The following is a 7,745-nucleotide window of genomic DNA, read 5'->3' as shown; positions in this document are numbered from 1 at the left end:
TGACTTACTTCACTCTGTATGACAGACTCTAGGTCTATCCACCTCATTACATATAGCTCCATCTCATCCCTTTTTATAGCTGAGTAATATTCCATTGTATATATATGCCACATCTTCTTTATCCATTCATCTCTTGGTGGGCATTTAGGTAGCTTCCATGTCCTGGCTATTGTAAAGAGTGCTGCAATAAACATTATGGTACAAGTTTCTTTTGGGATTATGGTTTTCTTTGGGTATATGCCCAGTAGTGGGATTACTGGATCATATGGTAGTTGTATTTGTAGTTTTTTAAGGAACCTCCAAATAGTTTTCCATAGTGGCTGTACCAACTTACATTCCCACCAACAGTGCAGGAGAGTTCCCTTTTCTCCACACCCTCTCCAACATTTGTTGTTTCCAGATTTTGTGATGATGGCCATTCTGATTGGACCCATCAATACTTTTTAAAAACAACTTTATTGAGGTATGATCTGCACACCTTAAATTCATCCTTATAAATGTACCATTCAATGATTATTTTAGTAAATTTACCAAGTCATACAACCATCACTATAATCAAGGTTTAAAACATTTACATTATCACCATAAGATCCCTCTTTATCTGTTCTTTATTTCTTTATTCCTTGTTAACCAAGAATTTCAGGAACAGAGACCTGGTTGAGACAGAAAAAAAAGCTTTTATTTGGGGTTTGTTAGGACTGCAGCCCAAGAAGCACAAATTCAAGGAAGTACTTGAATTGTGTTCCGTTGGATTACAAAATGAAGGAAGCTTACAAAGGCAAAAAAACAAAAAAACAAAAAAAACAAACCTGTGAGGTTACATAAATCTTTTGTTAAGAATTAGAAGTAAGGGTGTTTATTAAGCAAGGATTGCTTGGGGTTTGAAATGATTACACAGTTGTGAAATAGGTGGGGGACACTTTGAAACTACAAGGTTGCAGCTAGCAGCAGCTAGCAGATATTATTTTGAAAATGACTGGTGATGTCTTTGAGTCTGATACAGTTCAGCAAGTACATTTTGGATGCCTGAAACATAGTTACTCCATTTTGATTTCTAAATGATCTTAAATATGGCATCATTGTCCTTTTCTGCCTTTCTTTGTATTAAACAAGCACTTTTATCATTCCATTTATCTCCTCTGTTTTGTTTTACTTTTAATGATGATTCTTTAAGTTCTTAATCTTAAATTTACTAAATGCATCATTTTCTTATTATAGGCTACCTGAAATTACCATTTTGTCATACCTCACTGCAAGAAACTTACAATGCAAGAAATGTATTGCAGATGGCAGAATTTCCTTCTTTTGAAGGGCTGAATAATATTTCGTTGTATACATGTATACCACATTTTCTCTATACGTTCATCCATCAACATTTAGGTTGTTTCCATATCTTGGCTACTGTAAATAATTCTGCAGTAAACATAGGAGTTCAGATATCTCTTTGAGATAGTGATTTCATTTCCTTTGGATATAAACTCAGAAGTGGAATTGCAAGATCATAAGGTAGTTATATTTAAATTTTTTTTCAGTAACTGCCATACTGTTTCCATAATGGCTGTACCAGTTAACATTCTAACCAAAGTCCACAATGGTTTCCTTTTGTCCTCATCCTCACCAGCACTTGCTATCTTTTGTCTTTTTGATAGTAGCCATTCTGGCAGGTGTGAGGTGATATCTCTTCATGGTTTTGATTTGCATTACTCTGATGATTACTCTGATTAGTTAGTACATTTTCCTATATCTGTTAGACATTTGTATGTCTTATTTTAAGAAATGTTTACTCAGGTTCTTTACCCATTTTTTAATTGGTTATTTGATTTTTTGCTTTTGAGTTGTGTGAGTTTTTAAAATATATTTTTGATATTAATCTCTTATCAGATATACGGTTTGCTAACATTTTTCCCCATTTGGTAGAAAATATTCACTCTATTGATTGTTTCCTTTGATGTACAGAAACTGTTTAGTTTGATGCAATCCCACTTGTCTATTTGCCTTTGTTGCCTGTGCTTTTGGTGTCATTTACAAAAGAATCATTGCTTAAGCCAATACCGAGGAGCTTTTCCTGTATGTTTTCTTCTAGTAGTTTTATAGTTCTAGGTCTAACATTTAAGTCTTTAATTCATTTTGAGTTGATTTTGTATAAGATATGAGATAAGGGTCCAATTCCATTCTTTTGCATATGGATATCCAATTTTCCTAACACCATTTATTAAAGAGGCTATCTTTTCCCTATTGTGTGTTCTTGGCCACCTTGTCAAAGATCAGTTGAACATAGATATGTAAGTTTATTTCTGGGCCCTATATTCAGTTCCATTGATCTATGTCTATTGAAGGCCAGTATCTCACTGTTGTGATTACTGTAGTTTTGTAATACACTTTGAAATTAAGAAGTGTGATGTCTCCAACTTGGTTCTTCTTGCTTACAGTTGCTTTGGTTAGCCAAGGGTTCAAAGAGGACAAAGAAGACAAAGAGATCAAAGATAATAAATACAGTCCTTTGTCTCCAGGTGTCCGAACTTTTGTGCAAGAGTTGTAAATAAACATTAATATTTCATGGGGGGGAAAAGAATGCTTTGGCTAATCAGGGACTTCTATGGATCCATATGATTTTTAGGATTTTTTTTCTATTTCTGTAGAGAATGAAATTAGGATTTTGATAAAGGTTGCCCTGAATTTGTAGATCAGTTTGGATATTTTGGATATTTTAACAATATTAATTCAATGTTAATTCTTCCAATCCAAGAACACAGAACACTTTTCATTGAACAGATGTTTAGAAAACAAAGTTGCTCTGTTGTGCAGATAAGTTTCTTAGGTGGGGCTTCTCTCACTGGAAAGTCTGTCTTTCCATTTGTCTGTGTCTTCTTTAGTTTCCTTTATTAATGTTTTATGACTTGCAGTGTAAAAGCCTTTCACCTGTTTAGCTAAGTTTATTCCTAAGTATTTTATTTTTATTTTTTGTTGCTATTGTGAATGGGATTATTTTCTTAATTTCCTTTTGACGTAGTTCATTGTTTGTATATAGAAATGCAACTGATTTTTGTATGTTGATGTTGTATCCTGAAACTTTACTGAGTTCATTTATTAGTTCTAACAGGTTTTTTTGTTGCTCAGTAGTTAGGATTTTTTACATATCTGATCAACTCATCTCCAAACAGAGATGATTTTACTTCTTTCTTTCCAGTTTGGATGCTTTTTATTTCTGTTTCTTGTCTAATTGCTCTGGCTAGGACTTCCAGTACTATGTTGAATAGAAGTGATGAGAGTGGGCATTCTTGCCTTCTATCAGAGCTTAGAGGGAAAGCTTTCAAGTTTCCCCCATTAATTATGATGTTAGCTGTGGGATTTTCATATATGACCTTTACTGTGTTGAGATCAAGTTCCTTCTATACCTATTCTATTGAGAGTTTTTATCATGAATGGATGTTGAATTTTGGCAGGTGCTTTTTGTGCATCTAGAGATGGTCATGTGGCTTTCTTTCTTTTTTTTTTTTCTGTTAATGTAGTGTATTGTATCAATTGATTTGCTTATATTGAAACATCTTTGCCTCCCAAAGATAAATCCCACTTGGTTATTGTGTATGATCCTCTTAATACACTGTTAAATTCAATTTGCTAGCACTTTTCATTGGTACTGGCATGTAATTTTCCTTTCTTGTAGTGTCTTTGTCTGGTATTTGTATCTGCATGATGCAGGCCCCATAAAATGAGATTGGAAGTGTTCTTTCATTTCCTAACACATGTATTCAACCCTGCTAGGGCAAATTTCCCTTGAGAAATGCCTCACTTCCCTTCTCAGATGTTTAGAAAACAAAGGTTGCCCTGTTAGGCAGATAGGTTTCTTAGGTGTGGCTTCTCTCACCAGAAAGTGTGTCTGTTTGAGGGTCTGAAATCACAAATTAGCCTGAGAAAGGTCTGACACATTTTAGAGGAAATCTACCCCAGCAGGGCTAAATGCACATACCATCCTAAACTTAGTCTACCTAGTGATTTGCTATGAACATTATCTTAGAGATTCTCAGTCTCAATAGGTAACCATGTTTATTTTTAGGTAACTTCTCTTTTCTGTAAGGATACTCTGTGTGTGTTGGGTGGGTAGGGCATTCATCTCTGTGCTGGTATCAGGTACACCATTTAGTGACTGCAAAATATGAGAATTGGCACGTGAGTTCAGACTGGTTTCCTGGAATTTATGCTAAATTTATGAGAGCTAAAAGTCCCTTAGAGATTTTCAGTGCTTGTTTTACCAAGAATTTCAGGAAGAGGAAACTAAAAGAATCTATTGTGCTCCAGATTTCTGGGGGTAATAATTTCCTTTATTCTCTGCACCTATCTGTGTATTTGTTTGCTCTCCATTTCAAGTATTTATTAATGCCCTGATATGTGTTGGTCACTTTGTTAAGTATTTTGGAGACCCAGAGGTCTCTAGGTATTTTGGAGACCCATACAACTTTCCCCCAAAAAAGCTGAGGATATAATGTGTAAAACTATTGATGGTGTACTAATACACAAAATTCTAAAAACAAAATAAAGTAGTCTATACCTAACTGCAATAGAGTCTCCTCCCCTTTTTCTTTTGCATCTCATTCAGTTCTTTCTTTGTATTTTTGTAGCGTTTTTCAAAAGGTGGACATAGACATAGATAGAAACCACAATTCAGAAGTAATTCTGAAGGATTAAAAAAATTAAAATGTGCTTTCTTTTGACAATATTTCATATAAGATGAAGAAATATGGGAAAGAGGACAGAACAATCCGATAATTTCATGATTGATTGACTGCAGTTGAATGGGTAATGTCAGTCTGGATGCTTACTTTCGGGTGCTAGGGACCACCTCCATTACATGTGTCTTGTTCAGAATCTTGAGAGAGGAACTGAAAAAGAAGGAACAACAAGAATAAAAAAGGTTCATGGGTTTCAGAGGGGAAAAGAGATGAAATCTATTTGGTAAAAAGCAAAGGCATGGTGAATTAGAACATTGAGATGGTCTTTCCGGGAGAAGTAATGTTTGATAGGTATAGAGAAATGGGAAATCATTCTAGCTGAAGAAATAATAGGCACGTGATCACAACTAGAAAAGGTGTGAGTGAGTTATATTTGGGGAATTATAAGTGGACCAAGCTGACCAGAACAAAGATCTGTACAGGGCAATCTATTGCCAACATATAACTGCCATTTGATGAATGTTGAACAAAATATTAGAAGATAAAAGCAATAAGGTAGAGAGACACATACTAACACCTTCAGTGTTAGTTAGGAGTCTTTTAAGTTGAAAATAATTTTTGCTAAAACAAAAAGGGAGGATTTCTGTAAGAATTCAGGGACGTCTCATAGATTCCAAGAGGGAATCCAGAGTGGCCTCTGGAATGGGCCATAACTGGAGACTTGGAAGGTATCCAGGCTTCCTTTCTCACTATCACCACTCTCTTTTTTGTGCTTTGGCATTCTCTCCCTTATGCTCTTTCTACAGTAATGCTTTCTCTGCTTCTTAGTCCATGTGGTAGAATATGACTGATGTTATAGCTCCCACCACTCTAATTTCTTTGCTAGTAATTGTGGGCTAATTAATTTGGACCAACTTCCTTGAGGAAAAATGATAAAAATATTGGATAAAATTTTATCAAATCTTCGTAAAAGTAATGAAGTACTGATATGATAACAAGCAACTAATAGGCCAGAATCTAAGGGAAAGATAGAATCTGAGAGCATTAATCTTTGTAGCTCTTAAGACACTTGTTTACTACTGCAAAAGTGGGCTATAGTTTTGGCAGCATATTTGGGTGGGAGAAAAAAGAGGGACAGATGTCAAGATCCAGCACCCACTCAAAGTGGAAATTCTAGTAAGGCACTCTCCCACATATTAAGTTGGGATCCCAAAGAGATAGTCTCACAAGATAAGGATGAACAAAAAGTTGACCTTCTACTTCCAATAATTGTTGTGGAGCTCCTCAGAAATCAGCTGAGCTTAGCAAGGGGAAATAGAAAGGATGAGTTTTCAACTTTTCCTGGTAACCACAGGTCAGATTTGCAGCTTGGACTTACATCATCTTGCAGGCCCAGGGAATATCTGGCCATGAACTTTTTTAAGGGTCCTCTTGGGTTGATAATAGTCCAGGTACATGTGAGAAACAAAACCCACATATATATATAATACATACTTAAAAAATATATATATATATACTTTTTTTATATATATACATTTTTTCCCCCAGGAAGACACCATCTTGACCTCAAAAATTCACTGCATGTATGCGGAGCAACTAAGCCCGTGTGCCACAACTACTGAGCCTGTGCTCTATAGCCTGTGAGCCACAACTACTGAGCCCACATGCCACAACCACTGAAGCCCGGTCATGTAGAACCCACGCTCCACAACAAGAGAAGCCACCGCAATAAGAAGCCTGTGCACTGCAACAAAGAGTAACCTCTGCTCTCCTAAACTACAGAAAGCCCATGCACAACAAGACCCAACGCAGCCAATAAAGAAAAAAATTAATTAATTAAAAATTCACTTCATGTAATTTTGCAAAGATAGTGAGCACTACACATTCAAAGATGAACAGTTACACATGGAAACAATGTGACATGAGTAAGAATCAACTAAAGCAACAGCATAATACAGAATTACCAGTTACAGATATTAAAAATTATAAATAGTATGTTTAAAGAGATTTTTAAAAAGCTGGCAGATATCTGCGAGGAATAGAAAATTACAAAATTTGGCTTAGCAGTTTTGAAAAAGAAACAAATAGAACTTCTAGAATTGAAAATTACGATTTATAATTACAGTTTACTCAGTGGGTAGATTTAACAGCTGATTAAACACAACAGTAGAGAAAATTAGTGAATTTTGAGTAAGAGCATGTAATCCAGAATGCAACATGGAGAGAAAAAAAAAAAAGGCAGAAAATACAGAAGAGAGGTTAAAAGAGATGGAGGACAGGGTGTGAAGGTCTAATATATGTTTAATTCCAGTTTCATGAACAGAGAAAGGAAAACAGAGAAAAACAACATTTAAGAAAATAATGGCTGAGAATTTTCCAGAACAGAAGAAAGACAACAATCTATAGATTTAAGAAATCCCACAGCCAAGAACCTGACACCTTCACCATTGGAAAAATATAGGACTTCCCTGTGGGATATTTACTCATGTTTTACACTTCTAAACCAAAATCTTCCCTCTATACATCTGATTGGTGGACCTAGGTCATAAGCTCACTCTCAGCTGCAAGGTGGGAAAGCAAGTTTTCTAGGACAGAGTTACTTATAATAATATGTGAAATTACAAAAACTAAGGAAAATGTTTAAAAAATGTCGGACACACTCGTATGACAAATGCCCGCAACAGGGCTATTCAGAAAGCTCATGTTCAGGTGTCTGCTGTTTTCTCTTTGTACTATCTTCCTTCAAGAGCACATAACTCTAAGAAGCTCTGACTCAATAAATAACTTATGTAATTTGATCTAACCTTGACCTATCAATGTACAGAACTCTAGACACAAGAGTATTCTGGGTATCATAAATTCTTTTTTTTTTAATTTTATTTATTTTTTGGGGGGGGTACACCAAGTTCAATCATCTGTTTTTATACACATATCCCCGTATTCCCTCCCTCCCTCGACTCCCCCCCAACTCTCCCTCGAGTCCCCCCCACCCTCCCCGTCCCAGAGTCCCCCTCACCCTCCCCGTCCCAGTCCTCTAAGGCATCTTACATCCTCGAGTTGAACTCCCTTTGTTATACA

The sequence above is a fragment of the Hippopotamus amphibius genome, chromosome 2 (assembly GCF_030028045.1).
Source record: "Hippopotamus amphibius kiboko isolate mHipAmp2 chromosome 2, mHipAmp2.hap2, whole genome shotgun sequence".
NCBI lineage: Eukaryota > Metazoa > Chordata > Mammalia > Artiodactyla > Hippopotamidae > Hippopotamus > Hippopotamus amphibius.
This window is presented reverse-complemented; position numbering follows the sequence as displayed.